Source organism: Mastigoproctus giganteus, chromosome 11, assembly GCF_048544385.1.
Source record: "Mastigoproctus giganteus isolate SK-2022 chromosome 11, ASM4854438v1, whole genome shotgun sequence".
Taxonomy (NCBI): domain Eukaryota; kingdom Metazoa; phylum Arthropoda; class Arachnida; order Uropygi; family Thelyphonidae; genus Mastigoproctus; species Mastigoproctus giganteus.
Genome location: NC_143585.1, coordinates 7,062,347 through 7,079,667, shown reverse-complemented (window position 1 = coordinate 7,079,667; position 17,321 = coordinate 7,062,347). Strand labels below are relative to the sequence as shown.

The following is a 17,321-nucleotide window of genomic DNA, read 5'->3' as shown; positions in this document are numbered from 1 at the left end:
AATAGTAATACTTAATGCTAATATCACAGTAGAGCAGAGGTTTGTTCGTATTTTGGTGAAGGCGAGAATGGGTATGTACACTATATTGCCAAAAGTAACCGAACAGCTGCGTGTTTCCGAGAAATAAAAATGGTTACTGTGGCCTCCCTGAACTCCTGATTGACAGTACTCAGTGAGAACTACGTACCTCTCTTCTGAGTGCCCTCCGTTCTGTCAGTTTCGGCGGTCTACCCGAAATATTTTTCTCGATTGCAAAGAAATAAAGACATTCCAACGATAATTAATGTAAGAGGTTATGTATTTTAATATTAAACCAAATTTAATTACCTGAGAATATCACCAGATAAAACCAACTCAGCCTTGCTGAAAGGGAACTTGGACCTACGATGGCCTCCTCAAATTAAGATAAACCAGACGACAATAAAATTCTCCAAACAACTCAAGTATCTAGGGGTCATCCTTGACCACAACCTATCCTTCAAAGACCACCTACAAAACATCCGAACCAAGATTAGGAAATATGCTGCCCTCGTTGCTAGGGTGGCTCGAAGGGACTGGGGCCTTGGCCGGCGTCCACTACATATTTTCTACAAAGCCATATTCATACCTATCATCACATATGCCTCTGGCGTATGGTATCACAAGGATACTACCGCAGTCAACCGACGTATCATCAACTCAACCCAAAGGTCGATTCTACTATTTACTTCTCGTGCTTGCAGCACGGTGAGCACCCACGCTTTACAGGTCTTGACCGGAGTTCTCCCCCTTGATCTGGAGATTGTGGGGAAAGGTTTACTTTACCATCTGGCAAAGGGCACCTCAAGGACCTATCTCGGACATACAACTGACCCAGCAAATAACCGCACCGCTGAAAAGAAGAGGCTCTACGCTCACCTGCTGCAGGTGTGGCAAGAGAGATGGACAAACTCCCATACAGGGGAGATAACCAGAAAGTTTATACCTGACGTCGGCAGGGTCTACCCTAAGTTCCCAACGTGGTTCTCACCTGGACTCCATGCAGCATACCTTCTCACCGGACATGGCGCCATCAATGCCAAACTTTGCCTTTTGGGAATTGAAGAGGACCCTACCTGTGTTTGTGGTGGTCTGGAGAGCTGGCAACATCTAATGTATGATTGCCAGCTTTAGGACGACCTCCGCAACATCTTAATAACAAAGATCCTATATTGTCCTAGAGGACAGGAACACAACATACTGGAAACAAAACAAGAGTACCTGGCTTTCTCCTGCTACGCCCAAGAGCTCTTCGCAAGAAGACGAGTGCTCGCTGCAATGGAGCAGAACTGAACCCTATACATGACAACCAGGAATAACAACTGAACCTACTTAATAAAGGACAAGAACTGACTTGACTAAACTGGACGGGACCTTGTCCCATGAGTGATATCCCAAATGGGAACACCAATGCCACTGAAGACCAACTGCAGCTTGCTGCTCGCCATATTGGCTCTCAAACCATGCTCCCTTGCATGGTCCTATCTTTTCCTCTCCCCCCGACAGGGGGAGGGGACGGTATCTTCCATCCCCTCACCTCCTTGCCACTCCCCTCTTCGCCTGGTGGGGCATGGGCCTGCCCCACCGATTATCTGGGGTCGCCTTCTCTATCGTCCCCATATTTCTGTCTTTCCCCCCAGCCTTCTGTCTCCCCTCGCCTCTACCTAATACGCAAGTGTATAATACCCCACACAACTTAAAATTTAATAATGACTAAATTTAATTGCATTCACACTAAACTCATTCGGCCTTTCTACACAATTTTCTTAACCCCCACTAGCGAAAATTTCATTTTATTATATATATATATTTTTTTTTTTATTTTTTAGTTCCAAGCCACTGAAATCTCAGGAAATTCCAGTCTTGTCCGGATCAAGTATCCGGACAAGACTGGAATAGAGAACTTAAAGATTTAATTACCATCAGGGGTAAAGGAAGGGGGTTTTGCTTCCGTAAAGGTAACTATAGTGGTCTCCGACAGTTTTTAAATTCTGTACAGTGGGATCAACTGACGATGTTACAAACAGTAAATTCTAAGTGGGAAGCATTCAAGGAATTAATCGTGGAAGCTACTAAAAGTTTCATACCTATTAAGAAATATTGTTCAAGGTTTAGGCCTAAATGGTGGTCAAATGAACTAATGAGACTCGTAACAGAGAAGAAAAATGCATATAAATTATCAAGCGACTCAGAAGCCTAGGGCAGATATAAGTTAATCTGTAATCAGGTCACAAAGGAGGTTCGGCAGGCGAAGGCAGATTACGAGAAATTCTTGGCAAAAGATGCTAAGAAAAACAGCAAGGATTTCTTTAATTATATAAACTCTAAAAGGAAGGGGATGAATCTGATTGGTCCACTTGACATCGATGGTTCGACTGTTGATGATTCTGCTCAGATAGCAAAGAAACTGAATGAGTATTTTGCATCTACATTCACAAATGGCAAAAGGTTATCAAATTGTAGCAGGGTGCTTAATGATTTTGTAATAACTGAGAGCAAAGTGGAAGAGAAATTGAAGTTAAACGTAAGAAAAGCACATGGGGTGGATGGGATCTATCCTGTTATATTAAAGGAGGCGGCAAACCAACTAAGCAAACCCTTAGCCATAGTTATGAGAGCATCCTTGGACTCAGGGAGGTTCCCACGGACTGGAGATGTACAAATGTATCCCCAATTCACAAAGGGGGATCGAAGGGTGACACGAGTAATTACAGACCAGTTAGTTTAACTTCTGTTCCGGGTAAAATAATGGAGTCGCTGGTTAAAGATGCATTGCAGGATCATCTAGACAAGACTGCAGCAATAATTCAGACACAGCAGGGGTTTGTTAAGGGAAAGTCTTGTCTGACAAATTTGATAGGATATTATGATGTGGTTACAAAGGAACTGGATGCAAAAAATAATTTGGATTTCAGGAAAGCTTTTGACACTGTTGCGCATGGAAGACTATTGTACAAGTTGGAGCAGAATGGTATTAAGGGTAAGTTGCTACAATGGATAAAAGGATGGTTAAGTGCGAGAAGACAGAGGGTGGTAATCAATGGGTGCTGCTCTTCTTGGACTAATATTATTAGTGGAGTCCCACAGGGTTCGGTGTTAGGTCCACTGTTGTTTTGTATATTTATCAATGATATAGATGAAGGTATATCAGGCTTAATGTCGAAGTTTTCAGATGATACAAAGGTTGGCAGGGTTGTTAATGACAGTAATGGCAGTGTGCTACTGCAACAGGATCTAGATAATTTGGGAAGATGGGTTAAGAAGTGGCAACTGAAGTTTAACCTTGACAAATGCAAAGTACTACATATGGGTAGAAGTAACTCCAGAGAAACGTACCAACTGTGTGGTACTACACTTAAGGTGGTAGAAAATGAAAGAGACCTGGGAGTAATTGTCCAGGCAGATATGAAGTTTTCTGAGCAATGCACACAGGCTGCCAGGGCAGGTCCTAGGGTTTTGTCAATGATATATAGGAATTTTGCAAGCAGGGAAAAGGAGGCTCTGTATAAGGCAATGGTCCCAGGCCACGCCTTGAGTACTGCGTACAGATCTGGAGGCCTCATTTTAAGAAGGATGTAGATTTACTTGAGCGTGTACAGAGAAGGGCAACAAGATTGGTGAGGGGAATGAAGGGATCTTCTTACCAAGAGAGGCTTAAGTTCTGCAAATTGCAGTGGCTGGAGACTAGGCACCTGCGCGGTGAGCTGATTGAGGTGTATAAGGCCTTGAATGAGTTGAGCACGCTGAATTCTGATGGGATCCTTCCACTTGTTCAGATTACGAACCTAAGGGGGTATAAATTCAAATTAAGAAAGGACAGATGTAGAATAGATTGCGGAAATTTGCCTTTAGCCAGCGAGTGGTTAATTGCTGGAACAAACTTCCATCTGTCGTTGTGGAAGTTGATAGGTTGAATAAATTTAAGGAGGAACTGGACAGGCATTTGGAGGGAATGGTGTGATTTTTTTTTTTTTTTGGCTGATGCTGCATAAGCTCATACATTTGTTTTCTTGCATCACATGCCACTACTACTACTTCTACTTTTGGCAACATAGTGTATAAGCACACCATACACACCGTCCACTTACATTATTAAATAAACGTATATACGCTATTTAATAAAAACATGTATATTATTAAATGAAAAGTATTAAATAAAACATTTTATACACTACTAAATAAAAAGTAAGTGGCAAATCATCTGCTATTAACAATGGATATTTATTTCATAAATAACGCTCAGATCTACAGGTTGCACAGCAACAAACAGCATCTTCTGGAGAAAACACTGGCAGTTGACCTTCAGGCATTTTTGCTGGTGCAGGAAGAACGCGACACGTGAGAACTGTAGGGAAGATCGGCTTACTTACTGCATTAGGCAGAGGCCCTTCGGCCTCGCGACACCATAAAGATGAGCATTTCAGAGGGATTATGGAAATTTCCAGCAGGGGGAGCCGAATAATGCTGGTGCGTTCTCTTCGGTTGTTAAGACAGCAACAGAAACCGCCCTCCCTTCTCCGTATCGGATGCTGCGTCCCTAGTGGTTCATCGCATCCGTCTGTCCCGACGATCAATGCCACATGCACGGAAGCAGAGGGCGAATCGTTCACGTGATCAAACGTGCAAGATCAAGAATGGCGCGCGTGTGTGTATGTGGCACGAGGATTATATTTTATCGAATCTGGATGGGATTATCTGTCCTCCCATCCAAATAAAGACACCAAAAGGAATCTTTGTTTACGGTGTTCAAAAAGCGCACGTTTACTCTCGGATGGAGTAAATATTTGTTTACAGAATAGAGGTCAGAGTACGGAAACTTCGTTTACAGTACCGATGTCACATTTTGATGGATGTGTGCGAATAATTACCGGCCAGAATCCAAAGAATGGTGGTTGAATCTTCGCAGTATTTCGGCACGTGATGCTGGCAATGCCAGTGCAGTCTGCGTCCGTGGATTACGGGATCGATTCAGCGAGAAGTGTTGTTGCTCTGCCACAATGAATGATATTTCTCCACAATGAAGCACGGCTGAACTTCCCAAGAGAGGCCAATCAGGTTACGTGGACGCAGATGATTCCATCCGCGTAATACACAGATGATGAAGGTCTTTGATAATGCGGCGGGGTGTTATCAGTTTCGGAAGAAGTTTCCGTTAATTAAAGCGAAGACTGTCGCTTCAGAAAATGTCCTTAAGACCCAAAGAAGATTATTCCATCCATGGTATTAATAATTTTGGAAGTTTCTCAATAATAAATTTCTGTTGTGATATCCTCGCTTTTTCACCTCCCGCGCCCGAAATCAGCTAACCTAGCTGAAGAGGCATTTAAGTATACTTCAGCTCCGATGGGATATGAACTCTGACTTCTGCAAAGGAGTGGTGAACTGCCATGGAGGACCCTTTAATCCATCGAGGTGTTGTGCCAGAGTCGAATGAAAAAATAAAACACATAATCGAAAATATTCTCTAAATTCATTTAAATTTCTTAGAATCGGAAATCTAAAAATGGAATTAATCGAGCTCAGAAATTCAAAAAAATTGTATTTTGGGATCTCAATGGAAATGACCATTGGGCATAACTAGAGTGGTCAACTCTCTGCACGCGTGTCGCTATTGGCAGAAGGAACTCTTGTAAGCAACCCGCCTCTAGATGGACAAAACGTTAGGTGAAAAAAATTACGCAACTGATTTGATAAGTTATAAATGAAGGTGCTTGAATTTTTCTTGTGTGCTGGATCCGTGTGCTAGACTAGCACACGGCACAAACAACATTCGGATCGATGAGGATACCGCCCTGAATTTCGTAATACATTTTGTAAAAATTAATCCAAATTCTGAAACAAAGGAATTTGACATTCCGAGACCCAAATTGGCCAATAACCATCTCAAAAATCTAATGCTACCAACCTGTTCAAAATCCAAACATTGGACAAATCTTAAGCCCAAAACAAACTCTGTCCACTCACTTCTGTTTTCAAGTACAAATATTAGGGATGGTTGTTGTAATCGTAGTAGGGTTTTAAGAGCATCAGCGACTAAGGCTATATTTCTTCGTGTATATTGTTCTGAAATCGATTTTCTGTTTGCTGGATGAAAAACTCTAGTTTCCGGGAGAAAAACCAGCTACCCTTGCCGGAGACCGACTAACTCAACAACGTTGTGAAAAGGCCCACAAAAAAAAAAAAAAAAATCCAAACGTCATCGACGAAACACGAACTCGTCTTTTCCACCTGGTGTGGGGAGGACGGCGATCGTACCAACTGTGCAACCCAAGGGCATTAGGGACGAATATACTTATGTCAGCCTGTGTGTGTTATTCTTACATTAAATTTCTTTTATAATCGTGAACTTGTTTTTTTTTTGGGGGGGGGGGGTATTTCAAGCGCTTAAAATTTATCTACACAGCTATCAAAAATATTAGGCGGCTTCAGGCGAATCCGTAAGTTGGAGGACTGCGTTTATTTAAGTATTTTTGGATGAGATTGTTCAATTCTTTTGTAGAATGTTGGTAAGCAATTTCAACCTGTAAACTTTTTTGTTTGTTCTTCCAATTTCACCCTCTTCGGTAGCTTTTGGATCCGCCTTTCAATGGCACGCGATCTTTTTCCAACAGATGTCGGACATTGCAGAAAAAGGTTACCCACACCAGGCGCACAGTAACCATATTTGCGCACGAGTTCAAAGTACTTTCATTCCTGGGAAGGTAACTTCATGCACAAGCATGAAGTGCATGCGGTGGAGCAATTTTCACAAAATAACAATGGTCTACTTAAACAAAAATTCTGCCTTTGTAATTTCCTCACGCGTAGCACCGTGGTTATAACCACTATCTTCCTAACCAGGGCGGAAAACACCTCTGTCCAAATACAATCAATAATGCGAGTAATGGTTATGGATTTTTGTTTTTTTTTTAGAATGTGGTTGACTTTTACAATGTAAGGGAGTGTTGTCTTTTGAGTTGTCATTTCTCCCAAAAACTAGGGTTGTTTTATCCAGCAAACCAACCAACCAAAGACAATTAAAGACACCACTTGGAGACAGGATTCATACAAATATATATTCGCTATCACATTTATTGACCAAAACAATGAAAGATTATAAATGAATGCATTTTAAGGCTTTCGATCGACATAAACCTATTCTTTTGAACGATGTCCAAATACTTCTTCCGTTTCATAAGCGAGTATTTCGATTTGAATCTTAAAAATATTAAAACTAAACATCAATAATAAACATTAAAAATATAAACAAACGTTGTAAATATTAAACGTATATATATTTTTCGCAGTTGGTGAAAACTTCGCTTGTCAGTTCATTAAAAATAGAACCTTGTCTCTGCTCAGCCAAGGTAGAATCTTGAGGAGGCGAAAATTAATGAATTCATTACCTTCAACGAACAAGGTCTTAGCAAGTGGTCCTTTTCAGCTCAGGAAGGTGTCTGACCAAAGTGACACGAGGAGCATGGAATATGTAAGGATTCTACAGATTCAACGTATCGCATTTTGGACTCGCTCTACAGTATTGTCTCGGAAGGTTTGCACCACTCTCCACCACGCAATTCAACTGTCCGAACACAAACGATTTTTATTTGTGTGTGCGTGTGTACGGACACACAAATAAAAATCGTGCCAAAATATGCCGTGTTCACCACGGGATTTATTTTCGAATTGCTCCTCCAGATTTAACAACCCTCATTTGGCAAAAAGGAGAAGACGAGAAAATGAATTCAACCCGCAGTCTGGAGGAATACTGAAGTAGTCCGGTGACGTCATCCACATACCAATAATGCATTTAAGTGTACAGAGAAGGGGGAGGGGAAATAAAGAAAAGTTAGGGGCCAATAACATTACAAAATTGAATTTTTAAACGAACCTGTGCCCTCTGACCCTGCAGCCTCTTCTTCCTTACTGACAGTCCGCGTATCTCGTAAATTAAACTCGTTTTATTCCGAAAAACCCTCGGAAGTGGATCGGCAACCAACTTCGCTCAGGTCGCCGTCAATCCCGGGTGGAATGTGCGATGTCATTTCACGGCCTTCCAACGCACACGCACCACTCGCCAGTGACTGGCCGTCACAGCCGCCTCTGACCCCCGACATGTTCTCTCGGTTTCGATTTCCCGTCACTGCTCGTCCTCGGAGGCCACAAAATTGGCGGGGAAATGGAAAAGCGCGAGGCTGAAAAGGAACCGAGTGGAGAGGGAGAGGGGGTTGGCTTCACTTACCTGTCTGGAGACCCTCGCAGCGAGGTGATAACATTGCGGCCACAAATTCTCCCGCAGGAATCGCGAACCTCCGTTGCTGTCAGTCGAGCACTCAAATCTCGCCGCCAGGGGGTGCTGGCGTCTCCTGTAGCGCGCGATGAAAACGCGAACGTCGATTTCAGCTGCGTTATTTTCGAGCAGTGCGACTGCAGCGCCGCGTAGCGAGAAGACGACGAGAACGAGATCATCGATCCGCCGTCTTCACAGAACCGCCTGAATGGCGGGCGGAGGTAAGGCCACGGAGGAAGCGCAATCGATGCACCTGCGAGGGGGGATGTCTGGCCTGCTGACAGAGGAGGGAAGAATGGATTTTTGAGGAGGAAACGAAGGAAGAGGTTCACTCAGTTACGGACGCCTTCTTTACGTAAACACTTCGCACGAAGGTCACTCGCAGAAGAGAACGAAAGAGAAAATGATGCGCAGTGGGTTAAGAATTTGAGGGTGGTTATCGTCTATGGGTTTCAAAGACATCTGTAACGATAAAGCAACTCGCCTACAAGACGTAAGCGCCTGGCCAGTAGGTACCTTAGTCAAGCCCTACAGAGACAGATGGGCCAGACCACTGGTTAGAAATGATGCAAGGAATCGGGCTCAATAGCAATCAAGAAAACTACCCCCAGCTGGGAATGCAGAACATCACATCCACCTGTTTGTACAAAACGTGAGGAGCATCTCAAATAAGCTCCACACCCTACAAACGATGATGATGTACGAGGACCTGGATTTCATTTGCCTAATCGAAACCTGGTTGGGAAATGGAAAACAGTTAGATCGGCTAACTGCGGCAGCAAACTGCAAATGTGTGGGAACCGGAAGAACAGATAGGCGAGGAGGGGGAGTTATAATTTGCTACCAAAATAAATACCAGCCTATAAGAGAACGAAAAACCAATTCAAATAATTTTGAAGGGATTTGCGTTACCTTTTCAAAAGAGCACGTGAAAATACAGTTATGCATCATATACCTCCCACCTGAGCACTCAAAGGAGACAAGAAACGAACTCTATGCTTGGCTTGCTGCAAATCTAAAGCCATCAGTCGACACAATAATAGCGGGAGATTTTAATTTGCCTTTTCCGAAACACAGGGAGGCCAAGAAAGAGCTGGATGCTACATTGGGTGCATTGCACTTAACGCAGCTTCCGACACCAGTGACAAGGGGAATGCAGCAACTTGACCTGTTGTATCATAGTTCCTTAGACATAAGGCTAGCGCAAAACTGCATAAAATTTAAGTCGGACCACAATCCCATTGAAATTGAAGCAGCACTGAAGATACACAAATACATGCAGGGTAACCACACGAACTGGGAAAAGCAAAGTAAGTATCTTTTCTCCGTGAAGTATATTAAATCAGAGGTCATTCTCAGTCACCTGACTAGTTACAACTGGAATGACCTGCAAGAAAAGCCAGTAGACGAAGCTTTAGAAATGATTACTAAAAAGCTATACCAAACAGCATTGGAAGGAGCAGCAAAAGAAATCAAAATATCTGAGAGAACAAAAGAATGGTTTAACCCACAACTGAAAGCAAGTTTCCTCAGGAAGCAAAAACTGTATAGAAAATGGCAAAGAACGGGTCATCCTGCCGATCACATTCGTTATAAGAAAGAAAGAGCACATTTCATCAAAGCAAAACGACAGGCACACTGCAGTGTTGTTCATAATAAACTAAAAAGAGCAAAAAGAATTACTAGCAATAGAAATAGCACAGAGAATTTGACCGAATGCATTTTCAAGGAATGGGCTAATAACACTTTTAGTAACCTGCATGGACTGAATCAAATTGAGAACACTGATAATGGTAACAAAATTTTTGAATTCCTGAAAGATTTAAACAAGCGAAACCATTCGGCAATAGAGGAACCAACAAGACCTCCTTTGAGTGAAATACAAATCACCAAAGAGAGCGTAATGAAAGCAATCAACGATCTGCCCAATAAGGCCACTGTTGGACCAGACAAATTTCCAATGTTCATCCTTAAGATAAGTAGCCCATTTATAATAGATCTATTACTGCACATCTATCAGGAAATCATCAGGTCAGGAGCTTTCCCGCAAGCCTGGAAAAATTACATTGTAACCCCAATACCAAAGATTAAACACCCAAAATTGGCTAAGGATTACAGACCAATTTCTGTCAGCTGCACCCTACAGAAGGTATTCGAAAAAGCACTGCTTCCCACCATCAATCAACACTGCTTCAGCCATAGACCACCACATTTGCACTCAGTCATTTCGGGTAGATCAACAATAACAAACTTACTGGAAACCCTTTTTCGCGTGCAGAGAGCACTAAATGAGAAGGAGCAAATTGATATTATTTTTTTGGATATCTCCGCAGCCTACGACAACGTCTCAATTCCAGCGCTCATTGCGATTTTAAAGTATTATTTTAATGTAAGAGGAAATTTGTTAACTATAATAACCAGCCTGCTAGAACATAGAAAACTTATTGTTAAGCACCAAAAGCTACAATCTTGCTTTACCATCTCGCGAGGAGTGCCACAAGGGGGAGTTCTTTCGGCTACTCTTTTCGCGGCCGCCCTGGAGCCGTTTCTTGCACGGTACTACAATTTTATAACATATGCTGACGATGTAAAATTCTTCATCACTTCCAAAGACCATGAATCGGCAGAAGGTATTTGTCAGATGGCAAATAGCACAATCAGAGAATTTGAGAGCTACCCGGATTGCATCGGGCTCCGTATTAATGCGCAGAAGTCTGCCCAAATGACCATAACTTGCAAGCAGAATAAAAATGACATCTCGATCTCTGTGAACGGGTCTAATGTGGTAAAAGTGCACTCTCACCTGGACCTAGGTCTTAAGTGGGATGACAGACTCACCTTTGCTCAACACTTCGCCCATATGAAGACAAAAATATTCGCCGCTTTATGGGCTACTAGACAGGAACTGGTAGGAATTAGGGATCCTCAGCTAGCGACCAAGTACATTTTAATGTGTGTCCTGCCAATTGCAATGTATGCCTCGCAAATCTGGTCTTCAGCTCCAGATTCACATTATAAGTCCGTCCTTGGGATCGAGTACTGGTTCTTGCGATGGCTTAACAGAATTGCTGGCCACCCTTTTACTATCTCAAGGGCCATTCTATACTCAAACCTTAATATCACACCCTGGATGCAGCGGACAATTAACAGGAACATACACACTCTCGCACAAATGCTCACAGGCAGAGTGGATGCTCCAGTCCTGGATAATATTCTAGTCAAACCGCGTGCCACTGCTAGACGTTGCGGGGAAGTAAATAATCCACTGCGTCCAGTCCTGAACAATCTTAGTAGCCTGCAAAGATTCTTCCCATCAAATGCAGCGAAAATATTTAACTCACTACACATAGATGCCGAAAAACTGTGTGAGGATGCAACATACCGGAAAGAGATCTTCCAGGATTCGTATAGACTTACCAAAATATGAATCGGCTGCAAAGTACCAAAGAATTTAGAGTAAAAGAGAAACTTTCTGCTTTCAGAACAATAATAATTTGTTGACTGTAAAAATATACCTTCTGTAACAGTTATGTAAATATGTAATTTATAGATGGAATTATTAGTGAATTGTAAATATATCAGTTGTATAATGTATGTACAGAATCATCAATGTGTATATATATTAAACATAAAATGTGTATATAATATTTCGGGACGAGACTACGTGTTCAGTATATGTAACCCACTGCACGTAGTATCTCGTACCCTGATATGTACTTAGCACCCTCCTGGCACTTTGCCGTCCCGGGGTGGTTTCCTTATGGAAATAAACGGATAATAATAATAATAATAATAACTTACGGGCCCTGCCATATTATGGGGGCTTACAGAGTTCCCTTATTTATCCGGGCGCAGGTTGGTGGAACTGATGGTGCACGTCCTTTAAAATGCGGGCCGGCTTTCTTCAGGAAGTAACTGAGACTCGCATCCACATCGCATTATTAGCCCTGAAATTATGAGGGGATTTGTGGGTGTTCAAAAGCTGCCCACTTTCAGCGAATAAGACTCGATCCGATACTTTCAAGTTAAAGTTGCAGGTCTACTCCCTCTTTAAACCAATTTCACGTTGAAGCAAATCACGCAGCACATCCCTACCACTGCGTGCCGTTTTCGCTGGCCACAATTTTATAAACAAGCTTAAGGGTTTCGTTTGGCACCTCCTTAATCCGGTTTATTTGCTTGGACATTCTGACACGCCTTCGTTCTTAAAAAATGAATGCAATAAAAATAAACCTTCGTTTCTTCCAACAATAAGAACAAATTGTGCTAACATCGTTCGGAAGCTTTAAAACCAAAAGACAAACAGTAAATTTTGCGTGAGCCCTTAAAAACGGAACTTGCAACACCTCACGAGGGAAGTGAGGAAGACAATCCGGGCATCGACCACACCACGGAGCTCTCTGGGAACATCTTCGACACGAAAGTCGCTCCAAAGAACGCCCCATTTATTGTGTCGCCTTCCGAAGGAGTGAAGAAATTTTGTTGACCTTGACCAGGGGAAGAGAACAAGCAGGTGAAGCGGAAGGCGGCGCAGATGCACTTTCCCTTTGAAGCAACGCCCACGGAAACAGGCCGAACGCACATCTGCTTCAAACACTGAAACCGCTCAAGTCACTCTCACTTCCTTTCTGATTTAAAGATCGACGTCAAGAAGTCACGATGCTTCTTTACGAACTCCCAAACACCCGGGGGAGGGAGGGAGGAATAACAAACGCCTGCGATGAGGAAGGTTGCAAAGTTTTCGAAGTACTTTTGCAACGCTGTTTGCGCCGCTAAACCCAATTTTCAATTATGTCTTCCCCCCACCCACCCCTGCACCCCCACTGCAGGCGATTTCCGCCGCAGATTTTTTTCGGTTCCTACTAATTATTTTCTGGCGCGGAATTTTTATCAGCGCGTGCAGTTTCTTCGTAATTAGCGAGAGATTTGAGGACACACGAGAGACCCAACCGCCAGCACCACGCTCCGCAAGATAAACTTGTCTGAGACCATCCCGCTCTTCAAGAAAGGGATTGTTCGGTGCCGTCAGGTAACATGTACAGCCGTGCGTGGAATGTCAAATAAGCCCCCTTTTTTTTTTTTTTTTTTTTTTTTCCACTAAAAGAAACAAAGTTTGTGTCTTCTAAGATTTCTGGCAGTAAGGAGAAACACCCTCGACTAAATGTGCACGTAACTCTCCCTCAAATGACACGCGCGGTTGTGACAGAATTAATTATGATTCGTTTAATTAGATACGAGAGGAGTTCCAAAAAAAGATTTGTGTTCACCAACGAATAGTTGTGGTAGAAAGAATTTTTCTCGTTTGACACCTTGAAATCTCTATGGCAACCACACAAATTTTGGTTTCGATCTGACCATTCATTTTCTTCTTTTCAGCGCTCACTGAAGTGAAGTGTCACAATGGATAAAGTGATTCGGTTGCTCTTTCTGCAAGGGAAGCCCCAAAACAATCCACGAAGAAATGGTCGCTGTTTATTCAACTTAAAAGCATTAATTGCTAATTAATTGATTGTCAATGAGAATAAGCGTGAGTTGATAAGTTTTGCCAATATACACACACACACAAAAAAAAAACTTAACCATTCTTACTGCATCAACAACAAGGCGGTCAAAAGAGTTAGTTCTGCCAAAAAATGTGGGCATTTTCATCAAATAATCATTTCCTTTGATATTTATGTCTCAAACATTGTGAGGGCAACTAGCAAAAAACTAGGATTTCTTACAAGAATCAACCGAGATTTCAATCAGTTGGGACTATTCATATTTCTTCAGAAAATTTATTTTAGGTCAGTTCTAGACCTGGTCCCCCACATGCAGCTTACCAATAAATTTAAAATATCCAAAAAGAAAAGAGCAATGCAATACGTCTGTTTCAAAAGTGAATTAGAATACAACGAGAAATCTTACCAAGAGTGGTGTGTACTTTTTGGACTTGAAACGCTGGATGATAGAAGAGACAAAGCAGATCTACTCCTATTTATCCAGCTGGAAAATGGTACCATCAATTGCCCTCACTTCGTCTCACAAATTAACTTCAACCCACTGAAAAGAGCGTTAAGAAACCATCCACTGCTTAAACCATATGCAACAACAAATTATGGATATTACAACAACAGGAGGGCAAGATCAATTTACAGAGCAAACTTGGACATATTTGTTACCCCAGGACACTTCAAGAAGTAACTGAAATCTCTAACCACACCCGTTACCTGAGCCTTTAAATTGCTTTTTTCTTAATTTATGTACTTTTTCCGTTTTTTACCAGATGAAATTTGTATTCGAGTCTCTGCTGTGGAGCTGTGGAACTTTATTATTGTTGCTGCATACCAAGGAATGTTTGTTTGCCTTTTTGTAACTGTTGAAATAAATAAATCGGAAGATCGCCGTATTAGCGTCAAAGAACTAGCTGCGAGGCTCGAAACTAGTGTAGGGCAGTGGCGTAGCTACCATGTAGGCAGGCAAGACAATTGCCTCTGGGCCCTATAGAGGCCCGGCGTCTTTGGCTGTCTCCTCTTTTTGCAATTTTCATTAATCAAGTAAGGGCACGAACATGTTCTTTGCCTCCAGGCCCGAAAACGGATAGCTAAAGTGTAGGATCTGTAGAAAACATCATCCAATAGTTGCATATAGGTAAAAAAAGTATCTGCCAGACGAGTTCAAAGAGCTTTGAATCCTTACCGAAAGGAACGGACACAATGTGGACAAGAAATGTTGTAGGTATGCCAGGAAAAGTAAAAGGAGTTTTTCACGGTTACTTACCATGGTTGGAACTTGGATCCATCATTATAATCCCAATACTAAACAAATGTCAAAACAATGGAAGCATGCGGAATCACCAACCCCTGGATGACTTCTTGAACATCGACCTTGGAGAAGTCCAATCACAAGCGTATGCGGACGACTTGATCTAGATGCTGGGGGCAGACTCCAGGGCTCCCTTAGAGACCTATGCAAATCGTGCGCTGACAGTGCTACAAGAATGGGCTACTCGTAACCAACTGAACATCTCACTTGCTAAGACCTGCTAAGACCTTACTGAGGGGCACCGTTGCCCCAACCAGACTGCCGCAGATAAAGATCTATGGCACTACCATAAAACTGCAAGCCCAAATGAAATACCTTGGAGTAGTCATTGACAAAAATCTATCTTTCCTACCGCATTTTGTCAACCTATGTAAGAAAATCACAAAGTACACTGCCCTAGTGGCCAGGGTAACCCGGCGGGAATGGGTCCTCAAAAAGCGCACCTGGCGCTCTTCAATAAGGCAGTTTTCATACCTGCCATCACTTACGCCTCCGGGGTGTGGTTCGCAAAGACACAGACCGTCGTCAATCGCCGAAAGCTAGAAACCATCCAGCGCTCTACCCTCCTAACAATAACAAGAGCTTCTCGCACAGTCTCAACCAATGCCCTGCAAGTCCTGGCAGGTGTACTACTTTTAGACCTAAAAATTGTTCGCATAGGTCTACTCTATCAACTCTCCAAAGGAAAATCAGACACAATATTAGACTTCACCTCTGATCGACTCAACAGTACTACAGAATAAAAGAGACATCACCCATTTAATACATGTCTGGCAGACTAGGTGAACGGAGTCTACAAGGGGGGGGGGGGGGGGCATAACCCGAAAATTTCTTCCAGTTTATCCCAAATGCCCGATATGGTTCTCTCCAGGCCTACAAACCACCTTACTTCTCACAGCGCACGGTTCCATTAGTGCAAAACTGACTTATTTCCATACAACAGACAACCCTCTGTGTAACTGTGGATCTGAGGAAACCTGGGACCACCTTATGTACCACTGCCCGGTTTACGAAGACCTTCGACGCATTCTCATTACACAGATTCATTACCTTCCGCAGGATCAAGAAAACCATCTTCTGGAACACGAGCAACAGTACCGCGCCTTTTCCAAGTTTGCCCAAGACCTTTTTGCCAGGCAACGAACTTTACCTCAACCGTAAATCTCCTCGGGAATAGTGCCATGAAACTCCTTCCTTGATTCGTCCCAGGAGTGACACAGCTCAGATGCTGCCACTAGGCCTTCCTAGCCACGCTCCCCTACGTGGTCCTTTGCCTCCACTCCCCGGACGGGAGGTGACTCCCGATCTCCTGCTCCCTCACCGCTCCTCTTTTCCCTCTGGTGGGGCATGGGCCTTCTCCACTGATTTGGGGGTCATCTTCTCTATGGACCCCTTATCTCTGTCTTTTCCCCCCAGTCTTCAGTCTTCCCACCCCTCTCTCTAACTTATAATTACTATTGTCCGAATCATCTATAAATTGCTTGAGCCCTACACCAAATAACTTAATAACATCAATTCCTATAAATAGTACTCCTCTTGGCTGACCCCTATCTATAACGGGTTTTTTTATTTATTTTTTATTTTATTTTATTTTTTAGTTTCTAGCCACTGAAATTTCAGGAAATTAGGTGGCAGGACTTGCCAGAGTAAATGACTATAATACTGGTGTACCTGGTCTGCCTCCACGAGGCGAAGTGTGGACAACGTTCGGTCCCATTAGGGGCCCAGCGGGTAAATGACCAGAGGAACAACGGTACACGACACTACACATGTACAAAATCCATACACTTTTAAACCTCTGGCATTGACAGTGTTCTGTTTCACACCACAATGTGTAGTACGTGGAGATGGGGGAAACCCCTGGTGTCGTTTGACACTAAACGCACTTACACTCTACCCTCTACACACCCTCAAAAAAGGTAAAGGTGCAAGTGTTGGAAAAGTGTTGCTGTTAGTTTTTTAGGATCAGCACGATAGGATACTAATCGATTACCTTTAAGGGGCTGTACTGTGCCGATGAAATATTATTCCAACCTCCCCATAAAGCTACATGCTGCCAAAAAAGAAAAAAGAGGGGGAAAGTTGTGCGCCTGCTTCAACCGGAGAAAAAACCGCGCTGCCCTCGCCTGGTACTGTAAGATGAAAAATCTTACACGTTTAATATTTTAGAAAAGAGTGAGATTTATTTAAAATAAAGATTAGGAAATGGCAATATGGGGCAGCGGAACAG

At 42.8% G+C, this 17,321-nt stretch overlaps 1 protein-coding gene across 3 annotated transcripts in view; it reads right to left on the bottom strand.

Annotated features, from left to right (window-relative positions):
• The window catches only part of LOC150077672 (adenylate cyclase type 3-like), a 376,378-nt gene that overhangs the window by 296,152 nt on the left and 62,905 nt on the right, over positions 1 to 17,321 (bottom strand). For 2 of the 3 annotated variants that reach the window (XM_090384271.1, XM_090384273.1), the window contains exon 1: positions 8,240 to 8,325. The exons of the other annotated variant lie outside the window; for it this stretch is intronic. The gene's annotated coding sequence lies outside the window, so the exon portion shown is untranslated. Of the gene's footprint in view, positions 1 to 8,239; positions 8,326 to 17,321 lie in introns of those variants that run through there. 3 annotated transcript variants of the gene reach the window in all.